Genomic DNA, 22733 nt, shown 5'->3' with positions numbered 1-22733 from the left:
ATGGTTGAATTTCTTTGCATTTTCTTTATCACTTGAGGAAGTATACGAATTCCTGTGGAAAAATTAATCTAATTTCTCTTAATCTTGTATTAATTTACCATGATTGAGAGATATTTTACTATTGGTACTACAAAGCCTTTTGAAATCTTTATCATATTCCAGCCCAGATTAAGACAGCTGAAGTCACCTCTCCATGATTTCATCCCCTTTGGCTCAAAAATTGAGCTAAGAAAATTGTATCCCATTCGTTTACAATTGGATAGACTTATACAAGGAGCACAACGTTTTTCTAAACAAAGGGTTCAGAAACTAGCAAAGTCCACCTAAAACGAACACAAAATTAATTCTAGCTGGTCAAGAATGTTTCCTTGTGTACATACTAAGGCAGTTTCACAAAGAGACACCAGACCCTTCTCGATGCTTCTGAACTAACAGATCATTCATGTGAGTTCACAGATCACAAGCTCTAGGCATTTCGTCTCTTTTACCCTTCACTGAAATGCCTCCTTTGTGGAAAATATAAGCTGGAAGAGCCTTTGGGGATTTTTCTCCTACTTCCGTTGAATGCTAAGTCCTAATAACTGATGGAACTCCATGCAGCATAACGAGTGCTACTTCACACGTGCCCTGCATGAACGGGGAAATCGAGTGACTACTATTTTCATTTTACATTCAAACTTAAGTGCAGCACAGAGAAGAAGAGTAACTTAGCAAGATGAGAGAAGGAGGATGCAGTGTACTTCAGACACAGGTCAGTGCTGTCTCCCCTCCCCATGGACCATACCACCACTCAAAGCAGTCATCTCATACCCTGTGCAAGCCATTGCCATGTTTTTTCTACAGAAAAACTCATTGGTCAACATTTGTGGAGTCTCCAAGATGCACCAAGGACTTTGCAGAAGGTTGAGGTGATTAACGCTTATTAATTTTTACTTTGGGTAACTAACACACAGCTAACTCAAAAAGTCAACTTCCTTTCTGCAAAATATTTCACATTCTGGGGAAAAAAATAATCTTCAGTTGAAGCAAAACCTGTCTGTGATATACATATATCCCTTTTTTTTGCAAGGGACATTTCCTGGTTTGTCTTTAAGCACCCATTGTCCTCCTTTCCACTTCTCCAGGGATTACCTTTCAAGGTTGTCTGAGTCCATGGCCAGCCAGCTCTAGGAGCAGGAGAGACAGCTCCAGGACCTTGTGCTGCCAGAGCCAGGGCCAGCTGGGCAGGCTGGCTGGGAAGCCGGAGAGAGAAGGTCCATCGATCTGCAGGAGGAGGTTCAGCACGAAGACCCAGCAGGACACTCCAGAGCTCTCGATTCTGGGGCTGACAGTGCCTCATTTTCCCCTTCCAGGGTCTTCCTGCATGCGCCTGTTTCTACCTGCTACTGGGACAAGTCACAGCACGGGAAATTAAAGTGCCCTTCAACACTGAGATTCAAAAGCCATGCAGACTTGAAATACAAAAACAATAAAGTACTTCACATCATTTTCTCCAAAACAAGCTGAAATAAACTATTTTTTATCTCTTTTTCCTTAGTTTACTGTGTCATTCTAGTCCTGCCTATGCTGTACAATTACACTGGGCTGGTGGCAAATTATTGCACTCTTAAAATTCTTCATCTTTGAGAAATACAACTCCAATTGCTTGATTAACAAGCAACATGTGGAAATCCATAGAGGTTCCCTTAAGATGAGTCTGTCATTGCTTTATACTGCTTTGCCTGCTGGCTGCTACGGTTCAGCATGAGTACTCTGCAAAAGAGGGGATGTTTAAGCAATGCCTTCCTCTGCAGATTTTAATTACTGAAAGTATATGCAAAGTACAGAGAAGGTATCTCTGACATGCAATATGCCATAACCCTCAATGCTAATTAGCACTCCATTGACTTTGTTTTTCAAATAAAGCAAGAGAGCACTATATATTTCCCACTTTCCTGTCCTCCTTTTTCTTCCTTTCTCTAGGGCTGCAGAACTATCTCACTGAGTGATCACAATTTATTCAGTACAGCTATAAGCAGAGAATCAACCTCAGGCTAAAGCTGGTGATTTTCCTGCTGCTTGTCTGTATCTTTTTGTTTGTTTTCTTTACTAAGACAGGTGGGAACATTACCCCTATTTTGTAGATGAAGAAAGTGTTGCACAGGAAGCCAAAAGAAGGAAAATAAAGCACACAGTAGGTTAATTAACTCCCAACCCTTCTACCATCAAAACTGATTCTTGTCACACCAAGGCTTGTCACATTGGGCAACAGAATTTAAACTGAGCATAGGGAGGGCTGGACTGGTTAGAAACAAAAACATTTTCTTTGTGAGGACATTGAGACATTGGCACAGGTTGCCCAGACAGGCTGACCCATCCCCAACCTTACAGGTTTTTAAAACCCAGGAGGATAAAGCTCTGAGTAACCTGGTCTGACCTCAGAGCTGACCCTGCTTTGTACAGGAGGTGAAACTGGAGATCTCCTGAGGTCCTTTCCAACCTGAGTTATCCCCTGTTCCCTGTGGTCAGAAGACAGTCAGAGAACTCTGCAGAGAGAAGGTGAAGATTAAAGAATCTTTAAGCTAGTTCTTTTACATTTTGTAGCACTGGACAGAGCTGTTGTGACCTGCTCAAATCTTCTATTTTTGCTGGTGGTCGCTATTGGCTGTGGGTTTTGCACGTTTGTGTGAATTACTGTTCATTTGTGAGGCAGCGGTCCTGAGCGCTCATATTTGAGAAACACTTGCAAGTGCTCTGCAGAAACAGTGACAACTGAAAAATACCAAATACCAAACACGCTCAAAAGGAAACATAGGAAAACTAGAAGACAGTTCTTCACTCTGTTTAAGATGATCAGTGTGCTTCACAGAGTAAAAGTGAAGCAAAATATATCTCGTCAAAAATGTTGAGCGACACTTTTTACTCTTCCTGTCTCTTTTCTTAGTGTATTGCACAGTCGTATTTTCTGACTACTTTTAAATAGCATTGTGTATGAAATAACAGATAGTAAAAAGATATTTTCAAATAATAGAACTTTCTTTTTGTGTTAATCTGAGAAACACAAACATAACAAAATGTCATTAAGAGAAAACTACCAATGAATAGTGTATAGGAGATGCAATTAAATTCCCTCTGTCTGTCAAAACTCGTAGAACATAAAAAGAAAGATTTCTCTTGTTTACTCTTCCCTTTAAAAATCAAATATTCTAGTCACTTCAAATTCCAGTACAAGAGTTGCCATCAGTACCACTGCTTCCATTCCTATTATCGCATGATTATTTCAGGGGTGGAGACAATAGCTCAGTGTTTGTTGATACACCAGGGCCAAAACTGCCAATGAGGGGATTCGCTTCAGATTCCCCTGATCTTCCTATAAATAGTGTGCTTGTAAGTGGAGAGGGCAGGAGGACCAACTAAAGCCTGTATTTCTCAATAAATAATTTAGTTCTATTTCCTTTCACTCACCAAGTGTCTGTCTTGTCTCTTAAACTAAGCTATTTAGATCAGGGACTTTCTTGTACTATGCAGTAGCATAGAGCACAGCACAGATTTGAATTTAATTTGGGACATATGCCTGTCACAGCTAAACAGCAATAATAATTAAAAAAATCATCTATACAATTATACAATCACAGCTACAGAGAAAATACAGGCAAACGAAAGGGAAGCTTTCTCACCACACAGGTGGTTTTGCAATGCTAAACACAGAAATTTCTATCAGATCAGAAGCCATTTCCCACTTGGTTGGCCAGGCGGCACACACAGAGGATCTCCTGCACTTTGTCATTTTTAGACATTCTGCTTGGGACCTTACAGAAGAAACGCCCAAGTCTGCTGAGGCCTCACAAACACTATAACCACACTTTGCTTCAGTGAAGCTTTACGAACCACATAGGAAACTTAGGCTCAGCAGTGCAATAGCAAAGGTTTTGATGGCTTCGGGTGTTATGTCCTGAAGCTACTTATTTCAATACATAGGAGAAGGAATGGAAAAGGGAGAAATACCTGAGAGTGGAATGCAGGTAGCGGGAAAGATGACGAATTGCTTTGAACTAACATTAGGAAAGGCTAAGGAGAGGGGATGATGCCTCACTCAGATTTGGATTTTACTTCTACAAGAAATTCCCTGCTCAGCCCTTTGCATCAAAAGTGATTTCCTGCAGCTAGAAAGTATTAGTGGCTTTTCTTACTCATCCTTGTAGGAATTACTTCTACATTAATTGGAAGGGGGACATCGAGATGAGTGCTCTGAATAGCAGCATTACAGGGTCATTCCCTCACTTTCTCTCTGGTTTAGTTTACACACGGTCAGCTCACCTTTACCCAAGCACTCTACCTCCGGGTTATTAAGCACGTCACAAATGCTGAGAGGGCAGGCCCAGCTCCACCACAGCCGGCTCAGAGCTGCAGACTTATTAGCTAACACAGGCACTGGGTGAGCAAAGCTAAACTGCTTGCAGGCATTGACCCAAGTCAGTAAGACCTCTGGACCTAAGTCAAGGCAGGGCAGGGGCAGCTCCGATACATTTGCATTGCCTTCCAGAAACTAGATCACCTTCATATGCAGGAGGAAGCAGGGAGATTTCACACAGAGTGAGCCCAGATCTGGGCTATCTGCCCTTCAGAAGAAGCTGAAAAGTCTTGCTGGACCTGTGCCATCTATTGCAGAGTCAGCTTGATGGAATAAAGCACCCATACACCCATCAGTGCCTGAATTACCTATGATTGCCTAGGTTATTTTTGCCCTCCGTTTTTTCAGATGTTGGAGACATGCCTATGTTAGATACCATACAAAGTGAAAGAGCTTCTCCAGAAAAAATCAAGAAAAGCCTTCCTGAACATTTCTTGTCTTTTTAGGAGCTAGGGTTTTCTTATGTTTGGGAGAGCTGGGTTCAAATCGCTGCTTCACAACTGGGTGATCAAGGCTTCTATCCAGTTTTTAATATCAAAAGCGAGTGCTCCAGTCATGCTCTAGCAGGAGACAACAGGTATCCCAGTGGTTAGACACTCCATGCTATTCAACATACCCCCTGACGGGCACAACCAGAGAATACCTCCCAGACTACACCACGGATGATGCAGGAGAAAGAGAAACTGTTTTCTGAGACCCTTCAGATGTAAGCACAGAACTGCCTGTCACCCTGAGAACAGGGCCTGTCCTCAATATGCTGAGCAAATGGCAAGGAAATTACATGCCTTCAGGATTTGTTGGCAGTGAAGTATCTGAATTATGAATACAAGACATCTCAGTGCTTTAGACTGAATGTCTACTGTGTAGCTAGGCTGCAGCAATTAAGATCGCTGTGAATGTCTAACAAACTAACTTTTAAGAGACAGAAGTTTATAAGTATGATCACAGGAGTAGGGTTATGGAACAGAAAAGCTCTCACTCCAGCTCTGATTGTCACTGCCTCTGCAGCTGTCTACTTCTTATCTATTATTTATCTGCCTCCTGTTTCTTCATCTGCAAAGGGAAGGTAGTACTTGTTTAACAGAGGTCCAGGAAGATGAGCACTCAGTACTTGCAAAGCTTTAGCTGAAAACAGACCACTTGCTTTTTCCCAAAGTATGCACCAGTGTGGGGTCTGATCTGAATCTGGGCCAACAATGTGTGTGCAAAAATGTGGTGTTCCTTTACTTAGATGGTGACCATCTGAGCTCAGATTTGTGCAGTCAATGCACCTAGCTGCACACAGGAGAACATTCTGTGTTGTGGAGATCTTCACCAAGTTTCCAGAAGATCATGATCTTGCACACAACTGGAACAAGTTCAGGACAAGACCAGCAAGATGGTTGCAGGGGCTGTAGCACTTACTCTGTAAAGAAAGGCTGAGGGAAGTAGACTCATCCAGGCTGGAGAAGAGAAGACTTTGGTGGGATATAACAGGAGTCTTCCTATACCTGAGCTGCGCTATGACAGCTTTCACTAACCTCCTTGCTAACCTGGTCAGTTAAGACTCACTGCTCATCTAAAGTCCAGAGGCAACATTTTGCAGAGGAATAGTGAGATAGCGATCCACGTGAGGCTCTCCCCAACCATTTCATAAGAAAAGACATCACGTCTTCAGGTGCAATGGGGAGAGATGGAGGTGCTTGCCTTGGTCAGCAGCTTCACAACATCAAGGAGAAGTGGAAGCAAAGAACAAACAGGGCCTCTCGTCAAACTTCAGTCTCACACCCGTAACACCAAGCACTAAACAAAGACTCTGTTCTTAAGGATGTGGGAAGGGGGGTGGCATCTTGTCATGTTCGTGCTTGTATCATACAGACATGAAAAGAAACAGATTGTTATGATTTACTGCAGAGATTTTACTTCATAGACTCCTGGCAAATGCCTCCTTCAGTTGCAAAAATAATTTTTAAAAGATCTTCAAGTTATCAGCTTGCATACATCTTATTACAGCAGCCTCTCCACTGAAATTCATGCATGCTGATGACAACGCTGGTACACACATGTCATCTGAGCTGTTTATAGCCACTCTTTCATTTAATGCATCTCATCTGCCAGGTTTTTTGCAGGTTTTGTCTGCTTTACCATGTTATCATTTAAGTCTTTATCTATAAACCAAAACTGATATATACACCACTTCGTCATCTTTTGTTTCGCAACAGATGTACAGTAAGCAGAGACTGCTTCTGAATAGGAAAAAATGAGAACACAAACACAGGCTGGGATATGCAGACAAATTCAAAAACAACAAGATGGGTTTTCTTACTGATAACCAATGGCACAGAAGAATGTTTATGAAAGGAATATAAGAGAGCTGAAAAAAACAAGATGATGACACTCTTCAGATGCAAATGTGATTTCTTCCTCTCTATAATCAGACCAAGGGTAGCAATCTGAGGGAATGCACGTGGAAGAATTAGGGCTGAACTACTTGCAGGAGGCTCCGAGGACACAGATGCTGAAGCAACAATTCAGTTGTATTAAAAAAGAACCTAAGATAGATTTCTGATATGTTAATGAGTTTCATTGGCAAGCTCAGATCTTTGCCAACATACTCTGACCAAGACATAACATACAATCAGATCTTCAGTATTCACAAAATTCATTCCCACCCCCTATCATGACTCCTGTGACATCGTTACTACTGAGAAGACCGTAAGTTGTAGCTACAGTAGAGTTACAGAAAATGCACAACCACTGTCCACTTCAAAAGTCTTCAGAATGCCTGACTTAATGCAGATGGAGGGGGTTTCTGCACAGTGCAGGATGCCATTTTTCTAGATTTATTTGCATTCTTGACTTGTCTTCTCTAAGAAATCCTCGCCACACCTAAGTTACTTCTGTTCAAATGCTGGTGGATTTTTGTTTGGTTGTTTGCTTGTGGGGGTTTTTGTTTGGCTGGGTTTTTTTAAACTTGAAAACTAATTTAATTGAGAAAATTCTAAACAATGCACAAAGTGAACAGGCATAAGGTAGGAACAGACTGCTCAATATTGCTGTCCAAGGTTTCATCACTGCCTTCTCCCGTGACTATCCTTGGAATCTGATGGCACACTTGGCTGTTACTGGACTCTGATACCAAACTGGTGCTGGAAAAATTATTTTACATAGATGGGTTAATTTCAGTAGTTTTTACTGAAAATTTAAGAATCCTAAATCTAACCTAGACTTACAAAGCAAGTTTAAAATCCAACCTCAAGGTAGTTGGACCGGGCGCAGAAAAGCAGGTCCTTGTCTGGCTGCATTTCTTTCTGTCTTTCACCTGAACCGGATTTCTTTCAGGGTCTAATGCCATGTCCTTACCAGCTTCAAAACACAGAGTCTGGGCAACTCTTCCTTGCCCATGTAGGCAAGTGAAGAATTCAATCAGTTCTCTTCACTTCCTTGCTTTTTCAAATACAGTCCTATGACTGCAGTTTGGTAGGTTTTTCCTCAGTACTTTAAGTGCCTTTATATTGCCTTTAAATTAAAAGTTGTGTTATTGATAGATAGAGTGCTCTGGGGTTTTTCAGGTTTCACACTCTATCAGTCTAACCAGAAGTAGAAGCACTCGTTCGAAGTAATTTGCTTCTTCCCTAATTCATTTTAAAACCATTAGTATGATAGCAGAAAGATGTATTTAAGTTTATAAATGTTAATATTTGTAAAGTTATGTTTAGTTTTATTCACTAAACATACTGTACCTAAATCAAAATATATTCCAGTTCTGAGAATCTTTAAAAATATGCAGCCATTTATGACCACACATCAGCACAACCGAAGGCAGAAGCTATTTTTGAATACTGGGGATGAGAATCTGGTTCTGATAAGCAATGTAAATGTTTTTCAACCCAAATAATTCTATAGACAAAACAATATTTATTATAGAACTGTTTCTCTGCATAAAGTATTACTTATGCTACAACAAGTCCCAACACCAGGCAAAATTTTGTAGTCCAACTGGTGATACGCTATTTTACACAATAAAAAGCCAAAGATCCTAGCAACCAACAGCTTTGTATTAGTAATGGTACAACAGTTCTAACACACCTTGGTGCCTGTCTCCTACTAATCAAGCTCTTATTCCCAGACACTCTACACGTGATTCAGATTTTGAATAAAAGCATCTTTCCCTGAGAGCTCAATTCAACAGATGAATCATGCCTATAATTTTGCCTCAGGTATTAATTTTTGCTCTCCTGAGTGTTTTAAGCATGAAACACTTGCTTCCCAAAATGGAGGCCAGGTTGAATATTCAGGGGTTTGGGAGATGTTTTAGGTCTTGCTGTGCTAGAGAACTCATTGTAAGCACAGATGGGAGCAATAGGCAGCACAGGAGGAAGTGGGGACTCCAGTGCCTGCGGCTATTGATCCTGGTGTGCAGAGCAGTCACGGCTACTCCAGCCACCAGCATTGATCTGAATGAGAAAATAGGAGCATTCAGCAACAAGGGGAGAAATGAGAGAGGAAAAAAGAGAGAGTAACTAGCCTAATAATTACTTGATTACAGAAAGGAAAACTATCACTTAAGAAACAAGATGTCTTCAATGAACTGAGAAACACAAGTCTATTGGTCTCTGTAGGACTCAAAGTGCTTCAAGTTTTGCTGTCAGATGCCTGCTAGTGACAGGCTCTTGCTGGACTTTGCCACATCTGGAAATTCTACATCCAAGCCATGCTATACATGATACTTTCACTGAGAAGAATGCTTTCTTTTATTTTATTTTCTTAAATCTCCAGAGTGCAAGTCAATTAAGACACAATAGCAAGCTTCTCAAACTGAGAGGTCGCACTGTAGGGCAACTTACTCCACAGTAGAACAGATAATCATGTTAAGTACTTTGCAAAGCCTCAAAACACACTTCTCTGGCTATCCAAAGATCAATACTAATATGCCCACCCTCCAGCCAAACTAAACATGATTCACTGGAATATGTTTCTACTGTGCAAAAAATGAAAGGAAAACTACGTTAGGCTGATGGGTTTCATTTAGGGACCCAGCTTTCACAGCAGTAGGGACAAAGTCCAGAAATACTACCTTGTATACATCTCCTTCTCTATAGTTATTAACCTCTTTGGAAGCTGTATGTATTGATGGTTTTTTTTAATAAAAGACTCACAGAGGAACATCAAATTGAGATTTCTATTTCCCTCACCCCAGTCTGCCTCACTTCTATAGGTTTTGTAGCCAATTTTGCCCTTGATTACTTACCCATAGCTCTGACTGAAATCAACCAACAAGTTGTCTATATATATAGATGGCAAGAAGAAAGGCATTAATGTCGGATTTTCAGAAGTACGCAGTACTGACTCCTTTTCTCCCATTAAAGGCAAAACGAGTTTTACCACTGTCTTCCAGTAAGGAGCACAAATAAATCAGTTCTATATGTTTAGTAAAATCTCACCCCTAATTCGCACATGTTGCTGGTAGCATAATCTCAATGTCACAATAGGGTAAAGAGACAAAAGTCTTGGGTCTGTTGTCCATCCAGGATACAACTTCTGCACAAAGCTACTGCACTGGTAAAAAAAGTCAGTACTTGATTATAAGCATCCAGTGTACAGAAGGGAGAGGTAAGCCTAAATTCACACAGATTTTCCACTGCATTTTGACTGACAATCCATATAACCTTATAGAGGAATACTAACCTGCACCACATTTTTCAACATCCTCTTGTTTTCTCAGAAGAGGGATTCTGCACTAACCCACGCAGATGGAACCACCTCACACCTTCCCAAGGGCTGCATATCCGTGTCCAATAACAACTATAATTACTGTCCCTCCATATATCCTAAGCTAATCTCAAACAAACAAACAAACAAAAAAAGGCAATAATCCAGTTACCCAGTTTCACACTTAATGTTCTTCAGTTTTTCAGTATTTCCTGAAACACAAGCATTCAAATGCTGTGCAAACATTTAAATTTTCTCTCGTTATTTCAAGGTACATAGCGATTAAGAAATATATGCATTGGGGCTGAACACTTCTAATACTCCAGCTAAGATGTTGTCTTCTTTTAACACAACTTTCAGATCCAGTATGACTTGTAGTTTGATTCATATAACAAAAAAGGGTTTATTCTTTTTTTTTTTTTAAACACACAATTTCCACTAGTTTATAATTGAATATATTAGTAAAATTACATACTTTTTAATTAAGCTCTAATTTAGGCACAGATCTTTAGCTCACTGATGTGAATTGTCTAGGCTAAGATTATTGTTTACTACAAATGTTAATGCTTCATTGTCTCCTTTACTTACAGTTCTTTCTTGTACTGAAAAGTGACCCAGTCTGGCCACCAATTCTGCAGTTCATTGATCACTTCTCATTAATCAGGGAACAGCAGTTTTCTACTCACTGTGATCTAAGCTTCCAAGCCTTTTTGTATCCAGTGATGAATTCCACCATCAATCCCAGACCAGCTAATGAAAGTATACTTGGCTTTTGGGTGGTATTCTGTCACAAAGCCTTCTTGAAGTCAAAATATGTTGTATCTTTTTCTTTGCCCCTGTCATATCTCATTGACCATCTCTCCTTCCCAGAGATGTGAAGCACAACCTACCTTTCATTAACCCACACTGACTTGCTGACCAGACTGTATTTGTCCAAATTTTTAAAAACCTCTAAATTCTATAGTTTCATCTGTTCTTTGCTGTCGTTTAATATCTTGAAACCTAGTTGACATATGCACAAGATTTACTGAGTTCTTATCCATCCTATAGGATCAATAGCAAAACATATAATTCTGGGCAACTGTGGCTGTCGTAGAAAAATTGCAAGTACTGACAGTTTTGACTTCAGGCTTGGATCAAATCTCTCTTTATCCTGAATGCCAATATTCCACAGATCCGGTATTCTTCCAGCCCAGCTCCAAAACTGTTTCAATAATGATGTTTTGATAAAACCAGACAAAGCCAAAATCTTCCATTAATTTTTACAACTTCCTCTATTTTCATCACTTGCTACTACTTGAAACTTTAAAGCTGTGTGGAAGGAGTTATCTTCCCAACCACCCAGCATCCCACTTCAAATCATGTTTCTGATTCAAGCCTCCCTACCAAGCTGCCTAGTGAACACTGATTTTAAGAAGTCATTCTGTTTCATAGAAATATCCCCATCTTCTGTCATAAGTTTCCTTTCAGTATTCCCCCACAGGGCCTACAGTCTCTCTCATCAAACTCTTGCTCCTCATACTTTATATTTGTATAACCATTTATTATTCATATTCACGTCCCGTGTAATTTTGCTTTCATTTTCAATCTGAGCTTTCTTGATCATTTCCTTACTGTGTTTCTTTTGCCTCCTGTACCTTCTCTTTCAGAGCTAACACTTCTGATTTATCCTAAGGGATTTCTTGGAAATGAGATGTTAGCTCTCAGTGTGGTTTTCTTGGCAAATCTTTAAAAAAAAAAAAATAGATGTCTTGGCTGCATTTCCCCTGGCCTTGATCTCCTCCTGTATTTCCCTGGTCATCCATATTGATCATTTCTGCCACTTCTTGAATATTTATGTCTCGACTAGATACATATTGTATTTGCTGAGCTCACACTAATCTGCCTTTGGTACTTTGTACTCACTTCACTTCCCACTGTGTTTTGCTCAGAGGTTTGCACAACTACGTTGCTGCCAAGACAGACATCACTGTGTTTGACTACAGAGTCACAATGACTCTAAGTTATCACACAGCAATTGGAAGTACTAAGTTTTGTACCTGGAATGTCTCATTCCCTATGATAAGACAGCAAGTGGTCCAATTCTTCTACTATTACTCTATTTCATGAAAATCCAAGTAAATGAAATTTACATTGTCCAAGTTTATGCAAAAGCAATTATTTCTAACTCCTTGACATGAAACCATGTCAGAATATCAATTTTCCATTTTTCAATCCACTGTAGTATGTAATAATAACGTAATTACAGTAGATAATGTACTCTGAATGCTTTCTCTTTCTGTGAGGTATAAAATTTTACCAACCTATACACTGAGTTTTAACCCTAATCACATTTCAAAGAATCATTTTCTCCAGGAAAAACAAACAAGCAAACAAAACCAGCCAAAATTCTCCATGATGCACCCCACCTGTCTACTACATTGTATTTTAAGGTGACATACTTCTGTTCGTATTTCGTGAGAGAGCTATTATTTGACCTTCATCTCCTCAGAGAAAGGAAATGTCACTGTAACTTTACATTCCTCTATTCTCCCAGCTGTAAGGCTGGTGTGAAGAACATTGTTGGCATTTCAGAGCTGGAATCATTGCAATGCAGACTGTGTTCATTGTGTTATCTTCAAATTTGTCTAATCTAGAAATAAAGTATCAAGTTCTCTTCTGAATGGAAGTTCTCTTCAATCTAAGACATCAACCCAGATACCAGAGTTCCTAAATCACCACTCCCCAGCTAGAGCATTTGCATCAGGGCAGCAGGGAATTCTACAAACCCATGTATCTCATCCTGACAACTGAGAAGAAAACTTTGAAAATACATGAAAAATTCATGGAGTGCATATATTCTGAAGTAGCATGGGATTTCCAAAATGCCTCTGCTCTACATATCATTTGTTATATTTTTCTTATTAGCTGTGTGCCGGGTTAAAATAGAGCATTGAATGAACAGAAGGGCATGTAAATGGGAAAGGTGGGTGCAGGGAGACTGTGTATATGTGGATGGATGAGCATGGAGGTGGAGAGAAGCACTTGAGTTTATAAAGAATAGAGACAAAATTGGTGCTGAAATTGTCTTCAGTGCTTCAAACAAGCACTAAAGGAGTGAAACTGGCATTTAAACATTTTCCAGAGAGATAAAAAAGTCGTCTGTTTTGCACTCAGTCCTATTATTTAGGGTCTCTTATTTCTTCAGTACTTCTGAAAGCCTCTCGTTTTTTCTTGCTTTGACTGCTGACTGGTACTGGGTATTTCTTTACAGAGGACAGACAGAGAGTGGAATCTGCAGCCTCGTGCCTGTCACTCTGTAGGGCTGTTGAGTTCTCGCTGCAGACAGCAGGGAACGTATCACATTCAGTGCCTGATGCTGCAAAATGGTGAAGTTCATTGGGGAAGGTGCTGCTGTTCAATATCACTCAAGCTTAGTTTTTTTGACCCATTTTGGCCACCCTTGCTTGTCTCCAAATGACACCATTATGCCAACAGGAAGGGAAACATGCCAAGGCCCTTCAGGATCAACAGTCTGCAAGTCAAGGACAGTTGACTCTGGGATTTGGTTTTCCACTCTTGAACCATTTCGGCAGACGTTGGTGAAGCAGACGTTATAGGCAGCTAATAATTAATCACAATTAGTTAAAATATGAAGTATTCCTGTGCTTAAAATGGAACCACTGAAGCAATATGTTGAGTTTTGGGGATGTTTTGTGTGGCATTTTTCCACCCCTCTTTTCCACATTTGCATTTGCTTTAGCCAAAGGTAGGTTTCTCCGCTCCTTAGAGAAGCAGACAGAGCAGCAATACCACCACATTGTAAAATTCAGGGTTTTCATAATGTAATACCAATATATGCCCTTCAACTGAATTACACTGTCAATTTTACATCAGGAATGTTCTGCATTGTCAGTATCAAACTATGTGGTGTTTGATGTCTTTTGAATTGGATAATTTGGAAGGATACAATGTGAGTAACGTAACACTATCAAGGATTTCCCTGTTTAAAGAATACTATCAAGGCAACAAACCAGAGCTTTCATTGAGGTTCAGTGCTGTACTGTATCATCACCACTTAGTAGAAAAGAGCACTCTCCTGTCCTAAACTTCAAATGCTTTATGGTGGAGTTTTACTTCACTATAGATACTAATCGTTCCTCCAGTAAGAAAATAGGGCTTTTCATCTAGGGAAGTCCTGATCTCATAAGAAAGAAAAACTGAAAACTCTTCCTGGGAGGACAACCATTCAGTGGATAAGCCACCAGACTTGGAAGTTGGTGGACCTGACCTCTAGTCTGCCCCCTGCCATTAACCCATGGGATGAAGGCAGTTTTGCCAGCCTGGCTACAACACGGATGATGCACCAGCATCTTTTCGCTATAGTTTGTACAGTAAGAGAGAAAAGTTCCTGCCAGTTTCCATTTGAAGCAGACACACAGAGCACATCCATACTAAACAACTCTTGGTTTGTTAGATGTCGATGCTCTTGCCACACCAAAAACCCATCTGAAAAGAGTCATATTAAAAACTGTTACAAACTGCAAAACAGAGCCAACTTCTGATTTTAGTATCATCAGTTATATCCGTATCAGCAACCTCATACCTTCCTCTAAGGGAGAAGATGACAGAAGGGAAAAACAACGGAGAACAGAAAAAGCTGTTTCTTAGGAAACCCACTGAGATGTCTCCTGCTAAGCTGCTTTCAAATGTTTTGAAGTGAAAATCTTTAACTGTGCAGATGACCTAGTCAAACCCTATTCTTCAGCTAAGCTAACCAAACAGGACTACAGCATGCTCTAACTGGGTTTACCCTTTTTTGCCAAAGAAAGAATTCAATCTCACATCCTTGTTTCAAGGATAGTTCATTTTTATAGGTTGAGAGCAAAAAAACCTCATTTGCAATACAGCAGGTGGTAGAAGACAGCAAAAAGATATCTACAGGGAGAACAAGAATGTTTCAGGAACACAAAGTTATCCGAACACACATTAATTTTATCCTAACCTAGAATTCCTTGGTTTTGATCGCTGTAGACAAAAATACTTTTCTTGTTCTAGTTCGACTGGGAGTAAAGGGCTAAAGGAAAACCTGGTCCCTTTAAAATAAATAAATATATTTTTTTGAAGTATCACTAATAATTTATGTTTTCATGTTATAAAATGTGAAAAAAATATTTTTCTTTTCCAAATAATTAACTCCAAGCATGTTAAGTTTTCTGATTTTTTTTCTCTTGAAGAATAGCTTACCAGAACAGATTTTCAGATGCTCATCATACTTTCTCTTACATATTTTTCCCAACAAGACTTTCTCCTGAAAAAGTGTCACTGCTCTTATTGTACACCATATGTACATTGGAACTTGCAAACTCATTTAATTAAAAACCATCTATGATTAAAATAAGAAATTAAACTGAACACTGGCTGAGTATTGAAGTATTGTCTCTTCATGGTCATTTTGATGGGATTGAGCAGGTAATGTGCAGCCTTTTAAAATGCTTCCAAAATGTTTTCATTTGTAGATCTTAAATAACTTTACAGTAAAATAAGTAAGAGTATTCCAAAATAAGGTAAAGACAACTAAATATGAGCATTTGATAGGTAAGCGCTACAATGCACAGTGGTACTAACAGACTTAATATTGGCACGTTACTGGCACAGATTAGAAGTTCTGAAATACAATCTTTCAGCTGCCAGCTCTAGTAATAAATTACAATATGTTCCTTTTAACCTCCCAACAGTGACCACAGACATCATTCTAAATGACCAATCATGGAAAAAAGAACTACAGCACACCTCTTTATCCATGGAAATATCTCTGTTCTTTCTGTTAAAATCAGGAAGCAGTTCTTTTTTAGTTTTACAGTTTTGGGGGTTTTTTTCAGTTTTAAAATAAAACCTTTCCAAGCAAGATTTTCCTGAATGTAATCTGATGAATCTACTGTATAACAGTAATAGACGTCATGGTGATCATACCAGTCAATCCAGTGATTTGAGTTATAACCAAAAGTTCACATCTTAACCCATTTTTAAATTCTTTGAAGCTTCGAAAGCTAAGAAACTTGTTCTCACCAATCTTTGCTATCAGTATTTTCCCTTTTGCTCTTTATCACAAACTTTTAAGAGCTACTCATGTGCGCATTTCTGCTCTGAATTCCAGTTTGCTGACAAAGAAGATTACTTCTAAAATAAATACTGCATTCACCCCAAGTCATCATAATGTCCCCTAATTTGACATGACGTTAACCAGCCACTTCTAAATTTTCTACACCAATCTGAGACAATAAGCACAGCAGAGAGCTCAAGTCATCAGCCTTAGCGCACTGTGTGCGTCAGCAGGAGGCACCTTGGCTCACAGGGTCACTTTCTGAGCTGAGTTTTGAATAAGTGGGATGTAATAAGCAGGGGCAAAAAAGAAGAAAGAAAAAAGAAAGAGAAGAGGGAATAGAGAAGAGATACATACAAGAAATGAGAAAGGCTAAGTAGAAAGGTTGGAATGCTCATTCCTGGCACAGACACACATGTACCATCTTCAACACATGGTTTTCTGTAGAAGAACCAATTTTAGATGTGTTCTCAGGTTATTGAACCCTCTCCTAAAGCCGCACCCTGCTGTGCAACAGCACTAGGTGTCTGTCACATGCTGTAACCAGTAGCATGGAAAATGACATCTGCAAGGCCATCATGGCGGTCACAGCTCACCACTACCCCAACTGCAGCCAGCTGCCAGCCTTGCCACAGCCACCCTTTGCTGTGCCACCATACGCCACGCTGGCACAGGGACAAGGCACCAGGCCACCTTCGGATGGGCAACGTGTTCAGGCCACCTGCCAGCAGAGCCAGCCCCCCAGGTTGCTCTCTGTCGAGTGATGAGATCAGACAGGGAGCTGGGGGGCCCCCCAAGCTCAGCGTCTGCATCCTTTTAATTGAACACAGCACCAACGAGGGACCTGCACTTGTGTGACAGTGTCTGGTCTAAGAGACGCAATTGTTTTGAAATAATTGCTGTGGCTGGGGTCTCCATGGAGGGAACCTGCCATGTGCTACATGAGGGGGAAGCAGAAACACTGCAGCCATGTCCAGCCCTCCTGCCCTCGCACCTCTCCCGCCAACTTCACCGAGAGCAAACACCACCATGCAACACAAGTCTGCAATTCTAATGAAGTTTTTTGCAGTGTTTCATATTCAGTGAAAGAGACTCCTCTTTTGTTCTTAAAGAACTTTTTGAAATAAAGCCCAAGTGCTTTATGATTATTTGAGTTCAGCAGAAATGTAGAAATCCAGGGCCGTGTACTTAATGTTTATCCACAGCATGACACTCACACCCAACCTGCGACCCACAAACAAGCTTGAAGTGGCTCTAGGTGAGCGTAGGCACACCATGAGCTTTTCCAGCCTCTCCAGACTTCCACTGGGCTGAGTGCCCTATTTATTTATTTATCTATTAAAAGATCAGATTACTCAATATGTCCTTGCCACTGTGATGCAAGAGTCAACGGCATCTGTGTTCAGGATGTTACTCCTGCATGACAGACCACTGTTAAAAGCTAGAAACAGTGGCCAGCTGCACAATATTGATACGATTATCACAGAAATATCAACCATTAATGTCAGAGGCTGGGGAAGGAGAAAATAATGTAAGAGGGAAGAGTGTCTTTGGCAGCTTTGAAGAATTAAAATACATCCATGAGTGAGACGTGAGTCCTCCAAGAGGTGGTGGCACCATCGCTGGACAAGGAGCCAGGAGAAGATACACCCAGGTAGCTGGGAGCTTGATGAGAAAGAAGAGATTCTCTCACAGAAAACTGTTCATTTTACCAGAGTACAAGGCAGGAGACTCCCATACCTCCTGCCTCCCTTCTCTGTGCTGCCAGAATCTGAAAATAGGCTTTTAATTTGTTTTTCCTTGTCTTTATCACCGATTTTTTTCTAAATAATGCAGGTAACACATGCACTTTTGAAGAAGGCATCTGACCCTGAAACAGACATCTTTTCAAGCCCCAGGGTCAAATTCTCAAAGTTACTCCTGGTATTGCTTCAAAAAGAATATTGTGTTAATCAACACAGGAGTGTTTCTGAAGATATTTTTATGAGTTTCTATCAATAATTTAAGTTTTATTATTATTGCTGTTGTTTGGCTTTCCTTGTTTCAATTACTCCGCATTGCGGTATGATGTTTTAAGCGCCTCAAGTTACGTTTGTCTGGTGTTGAGGCTCAAAACAAAATAAACACATCAATTAAAAACAGTGCAACTACCAAAATTACACATATTTTATTTTGGAAAAAAGCCTAAATACTAGGAACTTTCTTTATACCATATTACAGTCTCTAATCCATTTCCTGGGGCTCCAGAACATTCTTTTTTTTTCTGAAATATGTATTATTTTAGTTGAAAAGCTCTCAATGCAGTAAATGTTCATTTCCCTAACCTGGAACAGAACAAAGTACCGTCACCAGAACTGACAGACATCCCTTGCACAACGACTGATACAGCAGACTTTATTTTTAAGTAATTCTGTTCATCTTGCAGATAACAAAACTTGATCCTTGTCCAACATACAAGCAATGAAGCACAAGCTTTCAAACCAATGGGCGTACATATTTTGGTGGACGGGATATGAGTTGAAGCACCTTGCAGGACAGAGTGCACAATGGAGTGATTATATTCTCAAACAGGACACCACAAACACAGCTTTTTGCTGAAGTTGTGAGTTTATACTGTGTGAAAGCAAAAAAAGGACAAAATCACTTTTCTTTTTTCTGACCAAGTGATGTGCCTCAAGAGCAACACATATTTACAAAAAGCAGAATGGAAGAAAATCTGTTCTGTATTCAGGTTTAACTCAAGAAGAGCACATGTGGAATTTTGGTCTCCACTGTGTGTGGGTTGAACAACCTACAGAAAAGGAACAAGGTGGAAGGGGGTTGGGGTGGCTGCATGAGAATGGAAACAAGGGTATGAGCTCTGAAAAAATTCCTCCCGGAGCTTTCCCACAAGATTAGGCTGGGCTTATCTCCCCAGTGCTCAAGGTGTGGGACTGAGCCCTGGGGGCTTCTACAGGCAGGTTTGAACAGCTGGGGTGGGTACTTACACCTCATGTCCCTCATTTAGGAGGTAAAGACCATCAGAGCCCAAGTGGTTATACAGGAGGGTTGGTTGGTTGGTTTGATGGTATCTTCCACCTAGAGATTTTAACTCGTGCCTTTGCACTGAAGTTTTGCACACTCTTTTGCACAGCTGCCTATGACACTAGAGGTTTAACAGGAGATTCCTCAAGGAGAAATCCTATGGCAGCCCCTTTCCACTCTCTCTTCAATGGGAGCCCTGTGCTCTTTCTCCACCTTCACCCAGCTCCTCATCAGAGGACCCTATACTGATCATATAAGATACTGCAATGCTGCATCCAAAAAAAAAAATCTATAACAGAAAACATTTTAAAGAGATTAAAAACTGTCAGTTAGTTTAAAGGAAATAGAAAAATATATAGATAAGGTCATTACTTTGCCTTCCTTTCATATTAGTTTTTCCTAGGCTTTTTTATTGGCATCTGGTCAGCCTGTCATGGCACAGTCCAATTAAAATTATATATTATCACAGGTATCCTTCTGCTAGTACCAACATTTCCACTGGACAGGAGATTCTTCTGATAGCACTTTGATGTCCACTATCCAGTGTTTTAATTTCCTGACAAATTTATCATGTGTAGTTCACCATCTGAGGTGTTCAATCTCACAACAATAAAAGAAAGAGAGCTTGATGTTTTCCATACAACTTAATGTATAGACTTTTTTATTATTATTATTTATTTAAACTTGTATTAAAACAGCAGATTCCTCTAATGTGTGCATGTCAGGAAAGCAATATATCTTTGTATTTGGTCATGTTCAGAAGATGTTATTTGTCTGTTTAACTATACAAATCTAAAAAAAAATATTGAATTATTGTTTTGGTGCCAAAACAAAACTTGTGTCTAATCCCCAGTGTAGTGCAGCAAGAAATTGAAAGAAAAGGCCTGGTTTTGTAGCTCAAGAGATATGCAAGTGCCATAGAAGTAACGTTTTCTCCATTTTACAGTGTGAGGTTAATAAAGTAGAATAAAAATAGATTAAAGCCAGTTATGAAGTCACACTGCAAGTTTGTTGGAGAGCCAAAAACTTCATAACCAGAGTACAGTTCAGTATTTTCACCACAAAGCTCATTTGTCCTTTCATAAATGTCAAATAGTGTTAGAGAAAGCGGGTGACTTGCACAGCACTTTTATTTCCTCCTGACAATCATCTCTAGCCAAAATCCTAAATTCTATCCCAGTGAATATTTCAGACAAGTTAAAGAACTTCCATTCTTCATCATTTCTTCAGAACTGGTACCTGAAGCTTGAAATATGTTTTTCTGGAGTGCTAACAGTGGGCAGCATTTCTGCTTTGATTCTAACTGAGAAGGATCCATAGCAGGTGGGATAATGCATCTTTTTTAAACTGGATAGAGGTAAAAGACAATAACGAATCCGAAAGAATCTCTATGCACTGCTGGGGTGGTGATTCACAAAGGAAGAAGATGAGAGTCAGTGACTACAGTTTTGGGTATTGTTCTTCTCTCAGCATGGTTAAGTTTAATTTAAAGGTTCTTTAGCAGCACATTTCCAAAGTTACACAAACTATCTGTGCTCCAAGAGGATCTTCCCTTAGAGCTTCTGAGCTGTTAAGTCTCCTTTAAAACAAATAAAAAAAGCAATATGCTTGAGATCACCTCCAAAAAACCTGAAGCTGGATTTTGCTTGTCTGTGCAGAAGCATAGTGACACATGCCATAGTGACACCTTTATACTAGCACCAAGAAACATCTGCATCGTAAGTTTGTTCTAAATAATGTAATCTAAAGATGGCAGATCAAGACTTTCGGGCATTTTATTCACCATTAAAGATTTTTAAAGCCTTATTTGTGAAACGCATTTACTCCACAGCACTCCGTCTGCTATTTAAAAGCTATTTCAGTGTCTGTGATTGCAAGTAACATCAACATTCCTGTTACATAAACTACTAAACCTCAAGCACACTTCTGTTCCCAGGAAACATATGAAAGTGATATATATACGGCTGAATAAAACACATTTAAACACCTTCAACTTCCCTTTTTGAGGAGCACTTTCTCATTTGACCACAACAAATGTATAAATTCACAGCCGCCTGTGATCTGGAGCAGATGCTTACAAGGGTTTGCACCCCCTCGGTCCATCTGCACCTTGTATTTATATTGGATGACTGAAATGAATCCGCTACTTTATTTCACATGAGGTATCAAACATTCAACTGCTACTATACATAAACCCTTTACCAAACTTCTCTCTCATTCTTCACTGTTTTTATTCCCCGGTTATCCAGATCTCAGCCTACAGATACATGAAGAATCTACAAGGCTAGTAAAGCCCCACAGAACCATGTTTTCCTTCTTTTATGGAAAGAATTTTGCAAGCAAGGTGAAAAATGGTTTTATGCAGTATTTTTACAGATTTTTCCATTATGATTTTATGATGCTTATAAATTTGTAATTCCATACACAGCTTATTAAGGTTGAAGGCCTGTAGGAAACTGTTTTTATGAGCAACAATTCTATTCCTGAGCCTTGTCTGGAATGATTATGAAGGATCCCAAGACATTTAATTCCTACTTGGAAGCAGCTGAGACTGTCAGCAAACCCTTGTTTTGGACAGCATTCTAATGATAAAAAAACCATACTTCTGGAGGCACCTATTGCTGATACAAAAAAGTGTCTGATTAGACATATGGGAATGACAGGGTCGGAGAAAAGGGGCTTAACAAAGGTAAAAAGCGTATGAGGTGTAAAGCACAGAGAAGTCTCCATTACACCAAGGACTGTGTCAACAAGAAGAACCATTTTCAGACCTCCCAGAAGATGCTGGAGGTAAAAGTGGCTGTAAGACAAGTTGGGAAGTGTTTTGAAGGGGGAAACAAACCTCTACTGGTCGAGAGATCTGTGGCAGAATCAAAAATGATGATGGGGAAGTGGGAAAAGTTGACGAGAAATAGTGGCGTACGTATTAAAAACACCAAAAAACCCCACAAAAATACACCTTAAAAAGCTAGCTTTAGAATTTAAGAATTATCATTTATTTTCCTTCCATCTTTCCCAAACTCTTACTGAGAAACTTTGATTTTTTTACTTCGTTTGCAAGTATTTCCTTATCATTATTTTGTTTCTACCATTCTGCTCATATCTTCTACAATAATTTGCACTTTACAGCCAGCCATGAGAGAAATAAATACAAATGAAAGCCAAATAACAACGTATCTTTCCTAATTTATTGCCCTCATTCAATTCATTCTATTTGTCCCCCCCTTTGTCTCTCCTTCATTCCCTATAAAAAATAACATATCCTTTCCCTTCCCCTGTATTTTTCATTATTAGCTGCTACTTTAATTTTAATGCCTATTTCTTTTTCTTTTTTGATAACCAGAGCATGCCTCCTAATTTCTGGTTTGCTTTTGTTTGGAATTAGGAAGAGAAGAAGAAACATAACCTAGGCTCACATCACTGTGAATCAAGCTCTAGTGTGTTCAGAGAAGTTAACTCCAAATGGAGCACAATTCCACTAGGCATCCGAAAATTCTCCTTTCTGTTAACGTCCACTGTAAGGACTGCGTTATATGTTAAGCGCAC

This window comes from Patagioenas fasciata, chromosome 4, assembly GCF_037038585.1.
Source record: "Patagioenas fasciata isolate bPatFas1 chromosome 4, bPatFas1.hap1, whole genome shotgun sequence".
Classification (NCBI taxonomy): Eukaryota; Metazoa; Chordata; class Aves; order Columbiformes; family Columbidae; genus Patagioenas; species Patagioenas fasciata.
The sequence above is the reverse complement of the archived record's forward strand: the minus strand, read 5'-3'. Positions refer to the sequence as shown.